Source organism: Callithrix jacchus, chromosome 6, assembly GCF_049354715.1.
Source record: "Callithrix jacchus isolate 240 chromosome 6, calJac240_pri, whole genome shotgun sequence".
Lineage (NCBI taxonomy): Eukaryota > Metazoa > Chordata > Mammalia > Primates > Cebidae > Callithrix > Callithrix jacchus.
The window spans coordinates 29,489,110-29,511,061 of NC_133507.1; the positions used below are offsets into that span (position 1 = coordinate 29,489,110).

Sequence of the window (21,952 nt, forward strand, 5' to 3'; positions counted from 1 at the left end):
GGCAAATGATATTAAAATTTTTTGGGCAGGCACAGTGGCTCACACCTATAATCCCAGGGAGGTCAAAGTGAGCAGACTGCTTGAGCTCAGGAGTTCAAGACCAGTCTGTTCAACATGGTAAAATTCTGTCTCTACAAAAAAAAAAAAAAAAAAAAAAAATTATCCAGGTGTGGTGGCACGCACCTGTACTCCTAGCTACTTGGAAGGCTGAGGTGGGAGGATTGCTTGAATGCAGGAGGTGGAGGTTGCAGTGAGCCAATATTGTGCCACTGCACTCCAGCCTAGATGACAGAACATGTCTTGAAAAGAAAAAGAATTTTTTTTTTTTTTTTGAAATGGTGTTTCGCGGTTGTTACCCAGACTGGAGTGCAATGGCACAATCTCGGCTCACCGCAACCTCCGCCTTCTGGGTTCAAGCAATTCTCCTGCCTCAGCCTCCCGAGTAGCTGGGACTACAGGCTCACACCACCATGCCCAGCTAATTTTTTGTATTTTTAGTAGAGACGGGGGTTTCACCTTGTTGACCAGGATGGTCTCTATCTCTTGACCTCTCGATCCACCCACCTCGGCCTCCCAAAGTGCTGGGATTATAGGTGTGAGCCACCGCACCCACCCGGCCAACAATGGAAGTTTTTGTTACACACATCAGGTATTCATAATACCCTTTCTCAGGTATTTGGTCACTGCTGTGAGCCTGCCTGCGTCAGTGTTTCCCAAATGGCAGTCCTTGGCATTCTTTTTTTGGGTGGGGGGTGTATCCCGTGCCAGATTTTTAAGAGCTGACATTAAAATACATGTTTAACCGTTCCAAGTCCTCTGTGTGCCCGCGGAGTAGCCATCATGAGCAAAGCTCACCCTCCCGAGTTGAAAAAATTTATGGACAAGAAGTTATCATTGAAATTAAGTGGTGGCAGACATGTCCAAGGAATATTGCGGGGATTTGATCCATTTATGAATTTTGTGATAGATGAATGTGTGGAGATGGCAACTAGCGGACAACAGAACAATATTGGAGTGGTGGTAATACTAGGAAGTAGCATCATCATGTTAGAAGCCTTGGAACGAGTATAAATAATGGCTGTTCAGCAGAGAAACCCATATCCTCTCTCTATAGGGCCTGTTTTACTATGATGTAAAAATTTGGTCATGTACATTTTCATATTAGACTTTTTGTTAAATAAACTTTTGTAATAGTCAAAAATGTTTTCTCCGATGTTCTGAATATAGAATATTAGCTCTCATTCCAATTTTTTCTGACATGAATTTTCCTGGATGACACTGATTTTATGCATTAAAGTGGACAAATCTTGTTAAATGTGAAATAAAAATAAAAATACATGTTTAAAACGTGTAAAGTTACTGGCTGTGGAAAAGAAAAATAAAAAAAGAAAAACAATAAAACGTGTAAAGTGCACTAGATGTATTTTTCATTCATGTATATGCTTTTGTTATCCACCTCCCAGGTCAAAATACAGAACCAGCACCCCAGAGGGTTCTCTCCTCCTCCTCCTTGAAGTGTACTTCAAGAAGAGTTTTTACTTAACACTTTTTTTGAAGTACACTTTTTTTTTTGCCACTTTTTATTTGACATTAATGAAACAATGGTTTGACGTGATAGGCATTCCCCTCCTAATGAGCACTACAACACTTAACTATTTGAAAAAAGAAGTTTCTTCGTGTACCAGCTAATATATTCTCCTCGGCCACAGTTGGTACATAGATTACATTTTGTTTCTCAAAGCAACCAGATGATTTCTGAGGTCCTTTGCAGCTCGAACACGGAATGACTTTGTGGTGATCTAGTAGCCACGGAATGCACTGTCACAATCGTGATTCCGCCATAGCACCGTGCATCCATGCAACACTTGTTTAATACCTAGCAGTGACTCTGCTAGGCTGTGGACACAGAACACTAAACCCCACTTCCTGATTTGAAGTGGGGGAAATAGAGGAGTAAATCATTTCAGGATGTGTGGTTAAGTGCTACAGTTCAGGTAACCACTGGCACACAGAGGAAGGGCGGTTTCTGAAGACAGGGCGGAGAGGAGACCGTGGGTGGGCATTTCCCAGAGCAGCCTCAGCCGGCCACCCCACTTTGATCACTTTGCCGCCAGCAGCAGCGGCGGTCAACCTCAGCCTCCCTTAGCAACCTGCGTGCCCCGCCCAGGAGCCTTACTATTGGTGTCGTGGAGCGGAATGGGCAGCTCTGCCGTGCAATCCCAGCTCGTAGCCCTTGGCTCCGCGTGTATTCACTGGAGGATTCTCGGGCTTTATAACCCTCCCGCGTGCCCCGCCCACCCCGGGCAGGCTGCTGCGCATGCGCGGGCAGGCTGGGTCTGTGTTCTGGGGAGCGCGGAGCCGGAGCAGCCGCGGAGGAGCGCTTGGGCTCCGCCGATACCGTAGTGTCCACTGCTCGCCTCAGTCGCCACTGCTTTAGCCGCCGCCACCGGTGGAGCGGCCGCCTATTGTCTTTCTCCGTGGCGAAGGTGAGGAGCTCTCCCAGCTCGGCCCGCGGGGGAGCCCCGGGAGCCGCACGGTGAGAGCGCAACTTAGTTGCCGGAGTTGGGGGAAGTTTTGATTTGAGGAGGGGGGCGGGGTCTGCAGCGGGCTTTAGGGGCGGGCGGGACGGACGGGTTGCCTGGCGTCGCCGGGACCTCTACTCTGCGGACCCCTCCTCCCTTCGCATCACCCTTCTCCCGCATTGTCTGTTCCGGGCTCGGCGCGCTTCCCACCCCGCGGCGCCGCTTGGGTCAGTCACCGCTTTCCGGGTCGGAGACGCGCTCGGCCGCGGAGGCCTCCTCAGTCGCCCCAGTGAGGCCCCCGAACCCCTGGCCCGGGTCCCCGGGTCGGCGCCGCGGGGGCGGGCCCGCTCCTGCCGTGGGGCTGGCGGCCGCGGTGTGGAGTGCGCGCCTCGAACAAGTGCTGCGCGCGCGAGGGAGCGGTTCTCCGGGGCCGACCCGGGCGGTAAACACGTCGGGCCGCGCCCGCCTGCCGGGGCCGTTCTGCGCCTCCTCGGGGGCGCCGCCGGGCTGAAACCGCGCGGGTCTGAGGCGAGCGGCCCAGGAGACCTGTGCGGTCCTCACGCACTTTGCGACCATTGCAGCTGGCTCAACTTGCAGCTATATCTTGAGAGCAAACAAAACAAAACACTTTTTTTTTTTTTTTGTAAGTATGGCTCACTGCCTTTTTTTTTTTTTGCAAAGCCAACCAGTTTGTGAAGTTGAAAAAGGAAAAACCCTCAACGTCCCCCCCCCCCCTTTTATTTTAAATCAAGAAAGGGGATAGATAGGTTTGTTTTGTTTTGGAAGTTCTTACAGTCGAGTGATACCGTCGGGTTTAATTTTCTAGGTCCTACTGTGAACTCAGGAATTCGCAGTGAAAGTTGGATTGAACTTTATTTTGGTGTTCATTCTTTGCTGTGACACTCCTTATTGAAGTTATTTGGAGAGTTTTACTGCTTCAGTACAGTAAAAACTGTACTGTGCCTTTTGTTGTTGTTGTTGTTGCTACTCGCCCTCACCCGCCCCCCCCACAACTGTTTTATTTTTCGAAGAAGCAGTTTATTCAGTTTTTCTAAACCGTTGGATTGCCCAGATGAGGACAAAAGTTGCAGTTCTTAAAAGGTCATTATTAGCAAGTTTGTGAAGGAGCTGACATCAGTTGAGATAAATCAGTGTTCCCGTTCTTGTATTCCATCGTGTACTCTTGGGGATTTGCAGGCTGCATTAAGTACAAGTCTTGTCAAGTTTTGGGTGCTCGTATCCCAGTGAATTTGGTTCTCGTGGCTTATGAGATGAACGTAATTCTGTTTGAGTTTCCCAGATGGAACTAGCTTAAATGTCTGTCATTCATAGTGGAAGAAAATGTCCAGAGTGTCATTTATCGTTAACTTGTTCCTTTACCACTTGCAAATGAAAAAAGAAAAATTAGAGAAATACTGTGTGTGTCAGTTTGCTTTGAGTGATTTCCCATGCTAAGTGAGTCATGTGGAGAAGCGTTCCTGGGCTTCTCTGGTGGGCCTTGTGTTATAAAACTAACTTTCTTCGCCTGATGAAACTAAAGACAAATTTTCTTCAGCTACAGACATTGCACTTTTAAAACTAACGTCACTTTTAGAATTCAGAATATTCGCTCGATGGCCTTCCTTCCTGGTTTTGTGGTTGTGTGTGTGTGTGATTGTGGAGGAGGAGGTTGACAGAGGTTAGAAGGGATTGTCAGGGAGGGAGACATAATGTAAACAAGTACTACTTACAGCATAACGTCACAAGTACACCAGTTGCTTTCCTTCCCTGGGCTGTGATGGCGTGTTACACTGTAGATACAATTGTTTTAGGATTTCTCACACTTCATCTGCCTTGACTAAATGGTAACTGCACACATACTGAAATGGACTCCTCTAGTCCTTTAACTCCTTGAGGTCTGTGATAGACCTTATTTAGCTTTGTACCCTCTTTGTCAGTAAAGAGTTTTAACATAGTGCAGGCAGAGTATGTATTTGAATTGGGTAAATTATTTTTACTGCCTAGTGGTAGCTAGCGTACACAGGAGGGAGCCACTAACTCTGGGGACTTGTTCAGAATGACAGTTAACTTGGGGCTCTGTAATGAAATGTATTTTAAAAGGATTTTTAGCCTTTTAAAAAATCTGTTATTTTTTGAAAAGAAGTGGGGCTTAACTAGTGCTCTAAGGATTTCAACAAGAGATTCCGATTTAGAAATCCCACCCCACCCCTTGGGTGAAATTATTTTTTTTTTTTAGAGCCAGAGTATCACTGTTTCCCAGCTTTCTCTAACTCCTGGACCCAAGCCATCCTCCCACCTCAGCCTCCCACAGTGTTGGAATTACAGGCGTGATCCACCCCACCCAGCTGGTGAAATTATTAAAATTGTTGGACAAATCTAGTCACAACTCTCCCTCCATTGGGAAATTGGAAAAAAAAAATGAGAAGTTTTAGAAAAAAGTACATGCTTTGGAGCTAGGTAAAGTTCAGATCCGCACATTTCCATTGACCAGTTGCATAGCCTGTCAGAGCGTCAGTTTCCTACCCCCTAAGGGTTAGTGACATGCTTTGCAGTGTTCTCAGGAATAAATGAAGCTGTGTGAGGTATTTACTACAGTACCTAACACGAAGTAGGTAGCTATTTCCTCGTAGCTGTAATGATAATAATTGTGATACGTTTTTACATGACTTAAGCATTCTTAAGTCTGATGCTTCTAAGTATAGAGGTTTAGCGATTTCGTCCATAAATAAGGGGCCCTGAGACTGGTGAGTCTTATCCAAATGCATTTCTCAAAGGTGCCAGATGAACTGAAGGATAATGGAAACAGTAGTGAGTTTATCTTCTCAGTCACCTGTTAGTCTTCCTTTGAGAGTGGGACTTGCAGAGTGGCTTGGTAGGGTAGAGCTCTTTGTGGCTGTGGTATTTAGAAAACGGTGAGAGATGGATTGTTTTCAGTATATCAGTCATAAGAGGATATGAGTTAGTTCCAACTTTTTTTCCTTTTTTTTAACCTTAGTCTTGAAAAGTAATAAGTATGGATTATGTCTATTTCTCAGACTTGTTTAAGGTAGAACTGGACTGGATGTTAACAGTGTTAGTTCAGTACATAGACATGAGCGAGTCACTTCTTTCCCTTTCAAGATAACACTTTAAAGGTGCCACCGTTTACAGAAAAAAGCAGCGATTTAAATCAGTTATACTAGTACAGTTTAGAATACTTACAGTACGAGATGGAGTAGATACATTCTAGAAATACTTATCTGTTAAGGACATTTCTATATATTTTATTTCATCTGTTCATTAGTTTTTGTATGAAGAGATTATAGTGAACCTTTAAAAATTATATTTGATCACACAGATTGAGGGTAAAAACATTAAAAATTTGAACAAACTTACAGATTGAGGGTAAACCTTTAAATATTATATTTGATCACACTTTGAGATTAAGGGTAAAGACATTCCTGACAAAGCTAGGCGAAGAAACTTGGACTTTTGATGTTCCACACTTTTGAGATTGAGGGTAAAGACATTCCTGACAAAGCTAGGCGAAGAAACTTGGACTTTTGATGTTCCCTTCATTTAACGTTAACATCTAGCACTTGAATAGACTTGGTTATTACTGAGGGGGACAGGCGTCCATTTGGAAGTAGCTTCCCTCTCTCACTCTCTCTCCCAGGTTAGGCTGTCTTACTGCTGTAAATGGGGAGAGAGGAGAAAGCTGTTGGTGGAAGAAAGTTTGTTTCATGGCCTGGCTCAGTGGCTCACGCCTGTAATTGCAGCATTTTGGGAGGCCGAGGTCAGCGGATCACTTGAGGTCAGGAATTCAAGACCCGCCTGGGCAACATGGCGAAACCCTGTCTCTACTGAAAATACAAAAATTAGCCAGGCGTTGTGGCAGACGGTGTAATCCTGGCTACTGGGGAGGCTGAGGCAGGAAAATCGCTTCCAACTTGGGAGGTGAAGGTTGCAGTGAGCCGAGATCACGCCACTGCACTCCAGCCTATGTGACAGAGTGTGACTCTATTTCAAAAAAGGAAGTTTTTCATGCGTCTGCCCTCATATTTATAGTTTTCTAGGCCACCTGTGAGTTGACTGTGATGTTATAAATAGAAGATGAATGGTTTTTGTCAAACTTTGCTGAGAGGATGGACCTGGTACTGAAATACTGTGATTGTATGACCATTTCTGTCAAACAGTGCTGTGTTCAGTGCCTGGGGAAGGTGGGTATCAGTGTGTTTGTATGATATGGATGCTAGGGTGGGAGAGAAGGAAAAGTGTGAGATTTTTACCATTGATGTCACTCTTCTGTGGCTACTTTGGTGCTGTAGTGGCAGAGTTGATTAGTTACAACAGAGACTGTGTGATCCACAAAGCAGAACATATTTACTAGCTGGCCTTTTACAGGAGTTTGCTGACCCTTTTTCTACATAACCAACTGCAGCTATTCACATCAAGAAAGATTATCATTCATTCTATAATATTACTATACCTATTCAACTTTCTCTATTTGTTCCCCAAATATTTTTTATAGTTGATTAAAAAAAATTTTGGGCTGGACACCATGCTCACCTGTAATCCCAGCACTTTGGGAGTCTGAGGCAGGCGGATCATGAGGTCAGGAGATTGAGACCATCCTGGCCAACATGGTGAAACCCTGTCTCTACTAAAAATACAGAATTAGCCGGGCGTGGTGGCACTTGCCTGTAGTCCCAGCTACTCGGGAGGCTGAGGTGGAAGAATCACTTGAACCCAGGAGGCGAGGTTGCAGTGAGCCAAGATTGCACCACTGCACTCCAGCCTGGCGACAGAGCAAGACTCCGTCTCAAAGGACTGGGTGAAATTCAGGTTCACTCAGCACATCATTATGTCTCTTTAGTCTCTATTTTATCATTCTTTATTCAGATGTATAGTTTACATTCACTAAAATTCAGCCATTTTAGTGTAACATTCTGTGAGTTTTGACACATGTATACATTCATATAACCACTGCTTCAAATAGGACTTCATCCTCCAAAATTCTTCGGAGCCCTTTTGTAGTCTACCCATTCTCTACTCCCAGACTCTGGAAATTGCTGATCCTTTTTCTGTTTCTATGGTTTTGCCTTTTCAAGAATATTGTAAAAATGAAATCATACAGAATGTAGCCTTTTTATTCATTTGCCCAATGACTAATGATATTAAGCATCTTTTCATCTGATTAGTTGTCATTCTTTGATGTCTATTCAAAATCTTTGTATATACTCTGGGATCAAATATATAATTGGCAAATATTTTCTTCTAGTCTGTTTTTACTTGCCTTAGTAATGTCTTTTTGTTTGTTTTGAGATGGAGTTTTGCTCTGTCACCCAGGCTGGAGTACAGTGACACAATCCTGGCTCACAGCAACCTCTGCCTCCTGGGTTCAAGTGATTCTCCTGCCTTAGCCTCCTGAATAGCTGGGATTACAGGTGTGCATCATCACGTACAGCTAATTTTTATATTTTAGTAGAGATGGGGCTTCTCCGTGTTGGCCAGGCTGGTCTTCAGCTCCTGTTCTCAAGTGGATCCGCCTGCCTCGGCCTAACCAAAGTGCTGGGATTACAGGCATGAGTCATTGTGCCTGGCCTACTTGTCTTAATAATGTCTTTTGAAGAGCTGAAGTTCTTAATTTTTATGATGTCCAGTTTTTTTTTTAATAGATCATGCTTTTGGTATAATAATTTAGAAAGCTTTGCCTAATTTAAGAGCTCAAAGAATTTCCCTGGTATATTCTCCTAGAAATTTTGTTTTTATTTTTTATTCATTTTTTTGAAGTTTTATTTTATTTATTTATATATGTAGAGACAGTTTCGCTCTTGTTGCCTAGGCTGGAGGCACTGGTGCCATCTTGACTCACCACAACCTCTGCCTCCTGGGCTCAAGTGATTCTCCTACCTCAGCCTCATGAATAGCTGAGATTATAGGCATGCACCACCATGTCCAGCTAATTTTGTATTTTTATTAGAGATGGAGTTTCTCCATATTTGGTCAGGCTGGCCTTGACCTCCTGACCTCAGGTGATCCTCCCACCTTGGCCTCCCAAGGCGTTGGGATTACAGGCATGAGCCACTGTGCCTAGCCAAAGTTTTATTTTTTTTTAGGGGTGGAGTCTCCCTCTGTCACCCAGTCTGGAGTGCAATAGCGTGATCTTGGCTCGCTGCAGCCTCTGCCTCCCTGGTTCAAGTGATTCTCCTGCCTTAGCCTCTGGAGTAGCTGGGATTACAGGCACCTACCACCATCATGCCTGGCTAATTTTTGTATTTTTTTTTTTTTTTTGAGACGGAGTTTCACTCTTGTTACCCAGGCTGGAGTGCAATGGCGCGATCTCGGCTCACTGCAACCTCCCTCTCTTAGGTTCAGGCAATTCTCCTGCCTCAGCCTCCTGAGAAGCTGGGATTACAGGCACGTGTCACTATGCCCAGCTAATTTTTTGTATTTTTAGTAGAGATGGGGTTTCACCATGTTGACCAGGATAGTCTCAATCTGTTGACCTTGTGATCCACCCGCCTCGGCCTCTTAAAGTGCTGGGATAACAGGCTTGAGCTACTGCGCCTGGCCTAATTTTTGTATTTTTATTAGAGATGAGATTTCACCATGTTGTCCAGGCTGTTTTCAAACTCCTGACCTCAAGTGATCTGCCCGCCTCGGCCTCCCAAAATGCTGGGATTACAGGCGTGAACCACCATTCTCGGCTCTCCTAGAAGTTTTATTTAAAATTTTGTTTAGGTTTATTACCCGCTTTGAGTTAATTTTCCTAAATGGTACAAGGTATGCATTGAGTTTTTTTTTTTGTATGTGGTTTTACAATTTTTCAAGCAACAGTTTTTAAAAAGACTGTACTTTCTCTGTTGATTACCTTTGTACCTTTTTTTGCAAATTGATTGATCATAAATGTGTGGATCTGTGTCTGGAGTCTCTCTTCTGTTCCATTTCTCTATGACCTCACTGTTGATTACTGTCACCTTAGAGTAAATTTTACAGTCAGGTAGTGTAAGTTCTCTTATGTTATTTTTCAGAATTGTTTTTGGGTATTTTAGTTGCTTTGCCTTTTTGTGTACATTTTAGATTCATCTTGCTGATGTCTACAAATCCTGCTGGGTTTTTCTTTTTCTTTTTCTAAGATAAAGTCTCGGCCAGGTATGGTGGCTCATGCCTGTAATCCCAGCACTTTGGGAGGCCGAGGTGGGTGGATCACCTGAGATGAGGAGTTGGAGACCAGCCTGGCCAACATAGTGAAACCTCATCTCTACTAAAAATACAGAAAATTAGCTGAGTGTGGTGGTGGGCACCTGCAATCCTAGCAACTCAGGAGACCGAGGCAGGAAAATTGCTTGAACCCGGGAGGCAGAGGTTGCAGTGAGCCAAGATTGTGCCACTTCACTCCACTGGGTGCCAGAGTGAGACTCCATCTTAAAAAACAGATAGGATCTTACTCGGTTGCCCAGGCTGGAATGCAGTGGCAGGATCACCACTCACCGCAGCATTGATCTCCTGTACTCAAGCTATCCTCCCACTTTGGTCTCTGTGCACCACCATGCCTGGCTAATTTTTTTATTTTTGTAGAGACAGGGTCTCTCTGTGTTGCCCAGGCTGGTCTCAAACTACTGGGATCAAGTGATCTTCCCACTGTGACCTCCCAAAGTGTAGGGATTACAGACGTGAGCCACCATGCCCAGCCTGCTGAGGTTTTTGATTGGTGTTGCATTGAAGCTGGAAATCAGTTATTGGCAATTGATATTTTAATAATGAGCCATGAACATGGTATATCTATTTAGACCTTTTTAGATTTTTCTTTAGTGTTTGTAGTTTTTGGCAATTGGACCTTGCATGTACTTTTAAATCTTATACATGTGTTTCATGTGTTCTGGTGCTGTTGTGAATGATGCTTTTCAATAATGTCATTGGCAAATAAGGGCAGTTTTATATCTTTTTTTTTTTTTTCGAGACGGAGTTTCACTCTTGTTACCCAGGCTAGAGTGTGATGGTGCGATCTCGGCTCACCGCAACCTCCACCTCCTGGGTTCAGGCAATTCTCCTGCCTCAGCATCCTGAGTAGCTGGGACTACAGGCACGCGCCACCATGCCCAGCTAATTTTTTGTATTTTTAGTAGAAATGGGGTTTTACCATGTTGACCAGGATGGTCTTGATCTCTTGACCTCGTGATTCACCCGCCTCGGCCTCCCAAAGTGCTGGGATTACAAGTTTTATTTCTTTGTCTTCACTTTGTATGTTTTCATTTCCTTTTTTTTTTTCCTTTTTTTTGAGGTAAGAGTCTTGCTCTGTTGCCCAGGCTGCAGTGCAGTCGTATAATCTTGGCTCACTGCAACCTCTGCCCACCCAGGTTCAAGTGATTCTCATGCCTCAGCCTCCTAAGTATCTGGGATTACAGGTGCATGTCATCACACCCGGCTACTTTTTGTATATATATATTTTTAAGTAGATACGGGATTTCACCATGTTGGCCAGGCTGGTCTCGAACTCCTGACCTTAAGTGATCCACCCACCTTGGCCTCCCACAGTGTTAGGATTACAGATGTGAGCTACTGTGCCTGGCTTGATTTCTTTTTCTTACTTTGCTAAACCATCTAGGACCCTCAGTATAATGTGTAATCGGAGTTTTACAAGTGGGCATCCTTTCCTTGTTTCTGATGTTAGAGGGGAAAAACTGAGTGACCACTAATATAATGCTAGCCATAGGTGTTTGTTTTTTAGATGTCTTTTATAAAGTTGAGGAAGTTGTCTTCTATGTTTAGTTTGCTGAGAGTTTTTATCATGGATAGATATTGAATGTTGTCCAAGGTTTTTCTATATTTATTGAGATAATTGTATGTTTTTTCTTCTTTAGTCTGGTGTATGTAATATATTGAAATTCTGGTGATAATATTCATATGGTCATGATGTATTATTTTTTACATGTGTTTGGGTTCCGTTTGCTACTGAATCTTCTTTTTACATCTTCCATTTGTTTCCAGTTATGTTCATTCTTAAAATAGAGTCTTGATCATATATGTAATATTCATGATAGCTGTTGATTCCTTATCTGTTAAATGTCAAACGTCTCCTTGCGGGTACAGTTATTTCAAGCACAAGAACCATTGCTTTAAAGAGTATTGGGCCGGGGGCGGTGGCTCAAGCCTGTAATCCCAGCACTTTGGGAGGCCGAGGCGGGTGGATCACGAGGTCAACAGATCGAGACCATCCTGGTCAACATGGTGAAACCCCGTCTCTACTAAAAATACAAAAAATTAGCTGGGCATGGTGGCGCGTGCCTTTAGTCCCAGCTACTCGGGAGGCTGAGGCAGGAGAATTGCTTGAACCCAGAAGGCAGAGGTTGCGGTGAGCCGAGATCGTGCCATTGCACTCCAGTCTGGGTAACAACCGCGAAACTCCATCTCAAAAAAAAAAAAAGAGTATTGGACTTTGTTTTGACAAGTTAAGTTACTTGCTTGTTACACCTCATTACTAAGGCATGAAGCCCCTGTAGTTTCCATTGAAGAATTGGACTCCCTGTGAGGACTCTACTCTGGCGGTTGAGAACACAAATGTCTCCCAGCCCTGTGTGAACTTTTGGGGATCATTTAGCTTACAGTTCCTGGATGATTCTTTGGTTGCCCTCATGTATTTTTACAATATGCATGCTTGGCTTACTACTCAGTGTGGGACTCATGGGGCCTCTATGCTGATTTCTGGAGCTCCTTTTTCATGCAGTTCCATCCTCTTCTGTGGTACTCTGCAATTTTCAGATTCCTTAGCTTTCCCAAACTCTTATCTTTGTCTTCTAAACTTGACAGGGCTGCCATGTTGTGCCTGGGATCCTCCTCATTTGAACCATGGTCCAGAAGGTACCTCAAGCCAGAAAGCTGGAGTGATTTTAGGACTTAATCTCATTTTGTTCCCTTCTCTTTGGGATTGCAGTTCTGTGTGGTTCAGGCTCTAAAAGATGCTGCTTCATACATTTTGGCCACTTTTCTGGTAGTTAGGGAGGATGCCAGGATAAGTCTGGATCCAATTACTCCATCATGGTTAGCAGCTGAAGTCCCTTGGGTGAGTATGCTTTGTTGGTGGTGCTGAGAGTTTCATTACAGGATTCTCAAAACCTTTGGGGGTATAAATAACAAAGAAGTATTTGTTCAATATCTTCTGACAGTAGCTCAGCCATTGTTTTTTGGGAAATACAAAAAAATACAGATATCTTTTAGTTGAAGAGGCACATGGTACATACCTCAGTTTAATCAAAGAAATGAATTGCTGTGATGATGAACAGAAAGAGAAGTATCACTATCATCTATTATTTTCTGCTCCCTATTGGGGAGTCTTCCAGTGAAAACCAGAAAACCTACTAGACACATTCTAAAAGAGCTGTAACACTTGTGATCTGGTGTTTTTGTATAGAAATGCTTTCTTTTGTGTTTTTGTTTCTTAGCATATATGCTTTATGTTACAAATTGTAGTGACTGAGTGGATAGAGTGCTGGCTCTTTAAGGTGCATTTGCTGTTTCTTTACCATGCAGCTTTATGTAAGTTATTTGTCTCTAAATCCAACCTTCTCTTTTGTCTTTTTACAAATGGTTATATGACATACCTTGTAAGGTTGTTTGTTAATTTTTTTTGTTTGTTAATTTTTTTCAGATATTGAGTACCTTTTGTTTGTCAGGCCTAGGCAGTGGGGATTCAGTGACATCTGTAGTTGCTGCCCTCATGTATTTTTACAGTGTGCCTGCTTGGCTTACTACTCAATGTGAGACTACATCCTATTGAGGGAAGTAGAAAATAAAAGAGTGAACAAACAATTGCAGTGATATCTGGTGGTGATAATTCTAGGAAGGATATAAAGAGTATTAGCAGAGACTGGGGAGGTCAAACAAGGCCTTCCTGAGGAGATGAGATTTGAACAGAGAACTGAAGAAAGTCAAGGGAGCAAGCCACATGAAGATTCAGGGAAAGTGGGTTTGGAAGGAACATCAAGTGCAAAGGACCTGAGGTGGGAGAATGAACAGGGAGCCTAGTGTGGCTGGAATGTGAGAAAGAATGGTAGGAGATGCAGTTTGTATGTTTAGCCATAGACCAGATTAAATAGGCTCGTAAGTATGGTGGGAAGCAACTGAAGGATTTCAGCAAGGCATGACGAGTTGATTTAGGCTTCTTTAAAATTTTTACTCTGGGCATAGGGAGCAGTAGTGGAAACGGAGCGACTAAGAGATGTGCAGTAGTTCAGGCTAGAGAAGACAGTGGCTTGGATTAGGGTGGTAGCAGCGAAAGTGGTGAGAAGTGGTTTAAATCCATGTACACTTTGAAAATAGAACTGATAGGATTACTTACAGATTGGAAAAAGGTTCTAAAAAGAAAGAAATTAAGGATGATTCCTAGGTGTTTTACCTTCACAACCGGGTAAATGGGGAAGTTGTGGAATCAGTTTGCTGGGAGGTTGAAATTGTGATTTCCCTGTTGACATGCTGAGTTTGAGATCTGTGAAATTTTTAAGTGAAGGTATCAGTAAGCATTTGGATATACAGTTCTGGAGTTCAGTGATGGTCGGAACTGGGTGTATGAATTAGAGAACTGTAGATAGAGAAGGGAGAGTGGGAGATTTTAGTGGGAATTAGGGATATATAAAGCCCCTGGCACATAATAGGGCTCATGGCATAGTAGCTAATAATCATGACAATCATAAAACAGCCACCACTATGTGTAATAACTATATGTCATATCTGGAAGGCCAGATATGAGTGAAAGAAGTTGGTATGACCTAAAACAATTATATTGCATATTATATCAGAATTAGTTAGGACTCCAAAGATACTGAAAACTTTTCTTTTCTGAGCATGATAAAAATATTAGTGAACTCTATTTTCCATTTGTAGTCTCTAAGGATATTGGTGATAGTGGAGAGATAACGTTTTAATGTGATGCAAAGGTATCATTTGAACGTACTTCACATACACATACATGAGGAGGCTACTGCAAAGTAGGTAAGAGTAACTTTTAATCTGATTTTCTGCAGTGCATATTTTTGTCTTAATTTTTGTTTCCTTTAAGACAGGGTCTTACTCCATTGCCCAGCCTGGAGCGTACTGGCACAGTCTTGGCTCACTGTAGCCTCTGCCTTCTGGGCTCAAGCGATTCTCCCACCTTAGCCTCTGGAGCGGCTGGGACCCCCGGTGTGTGCCACCACACACAGCTCATTTTTGTACTTTTTGTAGAGATGGGTTTTGCCATGTTGCCCAGCCTGTTCCTGAACTTGTAAACTCAGGCTGTTTACCTCAGCCTCCCACAGCGCTGGGATCATAGGTGTGAGCCACTGCACCTGGCCTCTATATTCTTTTTTTTTTTTTTTAAGATGGAGTTTTGCTCTGTTGCCCAGTCTGGAGTGCAGTGGTATGATCTTGGCTCACTGTTACCTCCACCTCCTGGGTTCAAGTGATTTTCCTGCTTCAGCCTCCTGTAAGATGCCCATCTCTATGCCCAGCTAATTTTTTTGTATTTTTAGTAGAGACAGGGTTTCACCTTGTTGGCCAGGCTGGTCTTGAACTCCTAACCTCAGGTGATAGGCCTGCCTTGGCCTCCCAAAGTGCTGGGATTATAGGCATGAGCCACGGTACCTGGCCTATTTATTTATTTTGAGACATAGTCCCTCTGTTGCCCAGGCAGGAATGCAGTGGTGCGATCTCGGCTCACTGCTACCTCTGCTTTCCAGGTTCAAGCATTTCTCCTGCTTCAGCCTCCGAGTAGCTGGGTCTACTGGCGCATGCCACCAGGCCCGATTAATATTTGTATTTTTAATAGAGATGGGTTTCACCATGTTTCACAGGTTGGTCTTAAACTCCTGACCTTGTGATCCACCCGCTTTGGCTTCCCAAAGTGCTGGGATTACAGGTATGAGCCACCGCACCTGGCCTATTCTTATTTTTAATAAAATGAGTTAATAATATTTTTTGAGGTTGTGCTCAGTTGGTGAGTTTCTAGGGTAATCGATTTCGTTTGTTTGTGGTTGCTATTACTTATTCAATTCTTTTACTATGTATATAGTCTGTTGTCTTAAAATTTTGAGCCCTTAATAATCTTAACCATAGATGGGAATCAGTTAAGAGTAATTTTTTTTTTTTTTTTTAAAGAGATGAGTTTTTGCTGTGTTGCTTAGGCTGGACTTGAACTCTTGGGTTTAAGTGATTCTCCCATCCCCAGCCTTCCTACTTGCTGTGACTACAGGCATCCCCCACTGCACCTAGCTCTGGGTGGTTTTGATAGGAGTCCATAGCAGTGCCTGGAAAAATGGTTAGCACATGCTCTTCCCACCAGGGTAATTGTGGCGCCATTTTGTTGAAAGGGTACTTTATGTTGCATTGTGGCGGGCAGATCTCTTCAGAAAAATTGAACTGAGCATGAAGTTGTTTTGTTTTAAAATCTGAATTATACCATCAACATTAACTTAGATTTTTAGAAGTATTCTTTTTCCCAGGTGATAACTGTAAAGGTGGTGGATGTGACAGGGGCTTTTGACAAATTTGACATTTTCTGTAATTTATGAAACACTTCTAAAAACATACCCTATGACTTGGGTGGTATCTGTAAATCTGTAACCCTTGTATTGGCATTTGAGTTCTGTGTTGTCTAAGTGGGTACGTTTCTGGAGTGGGAGAAGGGAAGTCGGTTGTGACTTTGCATGACAATAATTTCTTTTACCTTTAACAAGGTGGAAGAAAAGGGTTTTTAGTTGCTTTGTACAGAGTGTACATCCTCTTGGATGCTTTTCACACAGAGTGGCTGGGCTCAGAATACAAAGGAACTATAGATCAGGCTTCCCAGTTTGGGAGTTAATTTGTGGAAAAAAAATACGGTAACGAGTTGGGAAATAGAGTTCTAAGTGTTCATTTGATCACATGAAGCCTTGAGGGCTGGCTGAGGTGCTTCCTCTCTTCAAGGATTAAAGGCATGCATGGGTCAGTGGGCAGTAATAGCCAAAGCTTTTGCTTGAGCACTCCTGCCAAAATAGTGCTGTGTATCCTTAGAGCATAGAGTAGTGTGTATGTCCAGTCTGGAGAGGTCTTTTGAGGTAATTAAATTGATTAAATTTAAAAGTGTTTTAAATTAACACTAAAGCGTTTTCGAAAAAGTAATGTTACTTAAGGGAAGAAAAAACTTTCGTGTATTTGCCTACATTCATTTACATTCTCTTTTTTGGGGTGGGGGGAATGGAGTTTACACTGTCGTTGCTCTGTCGTTGCTCAGGCTGGAGTACAGTGGCACAGTCTTGGCTACAGCACCCTCAGCCTCCCAGGTTCAAGTGATTCTCCTGCCTCAGCGTTCCGAGTAGCTGGGATTATAGGCATGTGCCACCACACCCAGCTAATTTTGTATTTTTAGTAGAGACAGGGTTTCTCCGTGTTGGTCAGGCTGGTCTCGATCTCCTGACCTCAGGTGATTCACCTGCCTAGGCCTCTCAAAGTGCTGGTATTATTTGCCTGAGCCCCTGCCCCCGGCCCATTTACATTCTCTTAATTCCTTACAACAACCCTATAACATAGATATTTTTCTCTCTCCCTTTTTTGATGAAAAAACTAGGGTTTAGAGATTTAAGTTTGCTTCTTTCAAGTCAGTGAACTAACACTTTCATCTGGGACATTGTGACTATAAACATACCCTAGTTTTATTACATATGCCATAAGTCACATTTTTTTCACTTTGATATAATTATATCCAAAGTAGCCAGCTTAAAATTCCAGCTTGTTCTTGTTGTAAACAGAATATCATTGTGGTCTGCTCTTACAGTTTTCCTAGAATTCGTAGAAATGTGGTAGGCTTCCACATTTGTGCCTTGAAAGTAGCAGAAACTTGCCAGTAGAATTGTATTTCCCTTCATGTATAGAGGCTTTGTGGATGGACATTAATAATTAACATTTACACATTTGTTCACATCTTCAAAGTGTTTTACAAACATTTAATTAGTGTAGCCTATATTGGAAGTTGAAAAACCAGTTTTTTTAGGTTCATTTTAGTAGTACTGCAGTGTTGGGGGAAAAGGAGTAAGCAAGCCATCAGTAAGAAAAATACAGGTATGCACCGTGCAGTTCAGATCATCTTTTCTTATACCCCCTAGCTTTTGCCAGTTTGGCTCATATCAAACATGTTTTTTGAGTGCATATATCCTGTGTATTGCCAGGGAGCGGATTATGTGGACCCAGCAAAAGACCCAGGGTGGTATGGTTGGGGAAAGACCTGAGTAATCGTAATGTAGCTTTCTCTTCGATAGTCCCTTAAATGTGAATTGTCCTTACCTTAATTCATCCCTTTGAGCATTTTCAAAGCCAGGATGTCACTGGAGCAGAGACTCTGGCAAATGAATTGCACATACATGTTAATTTCTGGGGAGAAAATCTTTTATTTTTCACTCCTGATTTAGGAAATAATAACTCAGTAACTAGATACTTTGCTAATTTTCTTACTACTGCTTGTCACCTGATTGCATCTCCTCTCCTTCCATCCCTTGGTAAAATGGCTTTAACTTGGCAAGGTTTGTAGTTGGAAGGAGACACGAGTCCCGGTTTAGCTAGGTTCTGTCACATAATTGACTGTGTGACCTTGAGCAGGTTACTGCTCTTCTTTTGCCCTTGAGTTCTTTTGTTCTGTGAAATGGTATTTGCTGACTCACCTTTCACTGAGTCCTAGAAGAATGGCCAGAGAAAGATCTAAAACTTAGGCTCTTGAACATGAAATGGGACAGAGGATATTTTCACATTGGTGAGGTTTCTTCAGCATTGCACTGATTCCTTTTCCACTTTGCTTGGAGTACCTAATTTTCTTACTATTGTTGCCAACCTTATTACTATAAACATTTTTTTGTTTTTCTAATACAGTGCAGTAAATAGAACTACTTGATAAATAGTGTGTCTGGGTAATTTCCTAAGACAGGACATGCAACTTCCTTTTCATCATTGCTTATAGCCCATTGTTCAGAGGAACTGTTCATTGTTCAGTGGAATCTTTGTCTAGATGACCTTGCCAGAGAAACTTAGTATGTGATGGCAGAAAGGAGAAGAATTGTGAGAGCTTGGCATGTATGCTTAATTAAATATTTATCATGAATGAGAATCTGTTCTTTTAATGAGGCAGTATAGGAATGGCCCCAAACTTGCCTCTATCCAATAGTGTTGTTTTTCAAGACTTTCTTTTTTTCTCCCTCCCTTTCCTTTTCTTCTTGAAATCTGAAAATTTAAAGGTGGGATGAGTTGGCTGTGGCTGTTGAACCTCTTTGTAACATTAAATACACCCAGGTTTAAACTTAACTTTCTGTTCTGCCAAGATTTATGGTAATTTGGAAGGAATTTTTACAGCTGGACCTTGAGTAACACTATATGTGAACTGTGAATAATTGAGATTGGCTTAGTTCAGTAGTTAAATCTATTCTTTTATTTGAAAGAATGTCTGAAGGTAATGCTTATTTATCTTTCTGAAAAATACTTTTTTGTTAGGACAAATTATGTGTGTAAGACAAGATAGAATTTTCTTTTTGGAAACCTAGCTGGTTTCCAAACAATCTAATAAATGATTGTTTTTCCTATTTAGATTAGGGATTTGAGTTATACTGTTTTTGGTTAACTCTTGGATTTTTCCATTTAAAAAATTTATTTTATTTATTTGAGACAGAGTTTTGCTCTGTCACCCAGGCTGGAGGGCAATGGCACTATCTCAGCTCACTGCAACCTCCCCCTCCTGGGTTCAAGCGATTCTCCTGCCTCAGCCTCCTGAGTAGCTGAGATTACAGGCACCTGCCACCACCATGCCTGGCGAATTTTTTATGTTTATTAGAGACAGGTTTTCACCTGGTCTTCAACTCTTCATCTCAGGTGATCCACCTGCCTTGGCCTCCCAAAGTGCTGGGATTACAGGCGTGAACCACTGCACCTGGCCTTATTTTTCCATATTGTCTTTGCCCAGTGTTTATTTCCTTTCCCTGGTTAATTTAGCAGGATGTACTGTCATATTGCCCACTGAATAGATAGGGTAGGGTAATATCACATGTTTATCTTTCCTCCTAGATTGTAAACTTCTTGAGGGCAGATTTTATCTCCTTGTTTATTGCTTATCCCCATCAACAATGTCATATAATAGTTGTTTCTAAGGAAATATTTAGGTTGCTGGAAGGATAAATGAATTTTTGATGGTGTATATATACATACATATACACATACATATGTATATGTTAAATCCATCCTGTTGCAAATAAACAGAATTTTTCTTTTCTAGCATCAGTTTTAGTTTGGTTTTGGTCAGTTTAAAGCATTCATTTTGGGAAAAGAGAAGACACCATGTTAAATGGAAGGTTGGTGTTGACTGAGTTTGGTGGTAAAATTTATACAGCTCTTGTCTGTTTTTTGTGCTTGGTCCACATAGGGCTCTGTCACTTTACAGTTTAACCTTTTCAGCAACTTCATCATTGGCATATGGATGGTTGACCGAAGAATGTGGGTATATGAGGGCTGGCCTAATTAAAAAAACAAAATTATAATTGTAAAACGTGTTCAAAATAGAAGAGTAGAATTGACTCTTATATACCCATTACCCAGATTCTAGCAAGATTTTGCTGTGCCCTGAATGCTTTAAAAAATAACAAGCTTTGTTTTGATATAATTCATATACCATAAAATTCACATATGCTTTGCTTTAATATGTTCATCGTAGTTGTCCTGAAAGTTACTACCAATTTTTTTTTTAGTGATTTTTAAATGATATTTTTTTCTCCAATGTATAATACTGTAAACCATGAAATGTCTGTAAAACAAGGCATGATATATTTCCAGGATATGAAACAGACATCTTTAACTCAAAGCAAATGAGTGCTGAGTAGCCTATTTTCCTCTCAGCAGAGTAATTGCAGAAATAGGACTATAAACCTTCTATTAAGCACTTTTGTATGAAATTTGAGGTTTCTGTCAAATTAGACATGGAAAATTAAACAAAGCTGCACAAATTACTGATCTGTGCAGTTTTCGAGTCCTCTCGTATGTTAGACTTTATTTTTAAGATGACTGTTTCTCTTAAGTACCAGGATAGGAATGTTGTGATTTATATGAAATTATTTTGGTTTTCATGTCAGTAGTTTTTTGTTTTAAACCCCCATTGAATGTGGTAATTTCCCCGCCCCCTCCCCCGATTATTTTTTAACTAATGCATTTCTGAATATTTTGATTTTTGCAAAAGAAAATACTTCTTAAGGTAATTGAATACATCCATGAATCTTGTACTTCCTTAATAATTCATTTGGCAATGTATCAATTGTATAAAAATAGTGTTGATATGTTAAAAGCTTTCATTTGAAGGCCCAAGAACAATTGATACATTGTTTTTCAGAGCGCTTTTTGTAAATATTATGTCCTAAGGGCATAGATTATTTGAAAAACTCCTCTTTTACCCTCTCAGTGGTAAAGAATTATTTTGGCTGTTTTGCCAAAAGTGCTTGTGGCAGTCTAAAGAAGACCACTTTAATCGTTAGCTCTCTAGGATATGTGCCGGAAAATGGAGAGTTTTCTTTCCTGAGCTCAAATAAAGATAATGGTTCATCTGTGAGATATATTGAGACTCAAATACTAATTCAGAAGGAAAATTGTATTTATTCTCTCCCCTTAGCCTTGATGCATGTTGAAATCTGCAGGAACAAGTTCGCTAATACAGGAACAAGTCCGCCATCTATTGGGAACCATTATTGATCTATTGGTTGCTATTATTGATCTAAGTGTTTTATGTATATCAGGTCTCTTGTCTGCAAGGAAGGTATTTTTATGATTTTACCAGAAAAGGAAATTGAGGTCCAGAGAGATTAATTAGCTAATTTTATATGTACTTCATTAAGCATTTTATTTAAGGCCTGTTGTATGTCAGGCACACTACTGGGTGCCAGGGATTGAGGAATAAACAAAATACAATGTAGTCACTGCCCTTAAAGCACTCATGATTTTGTCTCTTGATTGATAATATAATAACAATAATAATGATAATTGCCATCATTGTTACTTTTCATGTGCCAAGTTTAGTAATCATTACTCTACAAACCCATATCTCATTTTAATCCTGGTAACTCTAATCCTCACAAAATGTGTCAGTCTCCACATTTTATGGATGAGGAGGCAGAGGCTCAGAGAGGCTTAACTTGCTTAGGGTCACACAGATAGTATGTGGCTGAGTTCGTACTTAAACATGGATCTTAATTCAGAGCTCATATTCTTCTCAATTTTCCTTATTCTAGTAGTAGTTGAAATGAGTAGTTATGTGAAAGGGATATCATTGTGAGCTATGATTTTGGCAGAACTTTATGTAACTTAGACTTTGCCAGTAGATTTTTTTTTTTTAATTTTTAAAAATTTTTTATTGGATTTTAGGTTTTGGGGTACATGAGCAGAGCATGCAAGACAGTTGCGTAGGTACACACATGGCAGTGTGC

At 41.6% G+C, this 21,952-nt stretch overlaps 1 protein-coding gene, 1 non-coding gene and 1 pseudogene across 44 annotated transcripts in view; 2 read left to right on the forward strand and 1 right to left on the reverse strand.

The window, feature by feature from the left end:
- Positions 1-771: 771 nt before the first annotated feature.
- Positions 772-1,132, forward strand: LOC108593631 (small nuclear ribonucleoprotein G pseudogene; annotated as a pseudogene).
- A 1,206-nt stretch (positions 1,133-2,338) lies between these two features.
- Positions 2,339-21,952, forward strand: part of AKAP13 (A-kinase anchoring protein 13) — a 378,015-nt gene continuing 358,401 nt past the window's right edge. For 31 of the 43 annotated variants that reach the window (XM_078326957.1, XM_078326966.1, XM_078326968.1 and 28 more), the window contains exon 1: positions 2,339-2,536. The gene's annotated coding sequence lies outside the window, so the exon portion shown is untranslated. The remainder of the gene's footprint in view (positions 2,537-21,952) is intronic. The other 12 variants (XM_078326958.1, XM_078326963.1, XM_078326967.1 and 9 more) reach the window with 1 other exon arrangement.
- LOC118154975 (U7 small nuclear RNA) lies at positions 12,829-12,890 on the reverse strand. Its single transcript, XR_004745217.1, has one exon. It is a non-coding gene; the product is annotated as a U7 small nuclear RNA (small nuclear RNA).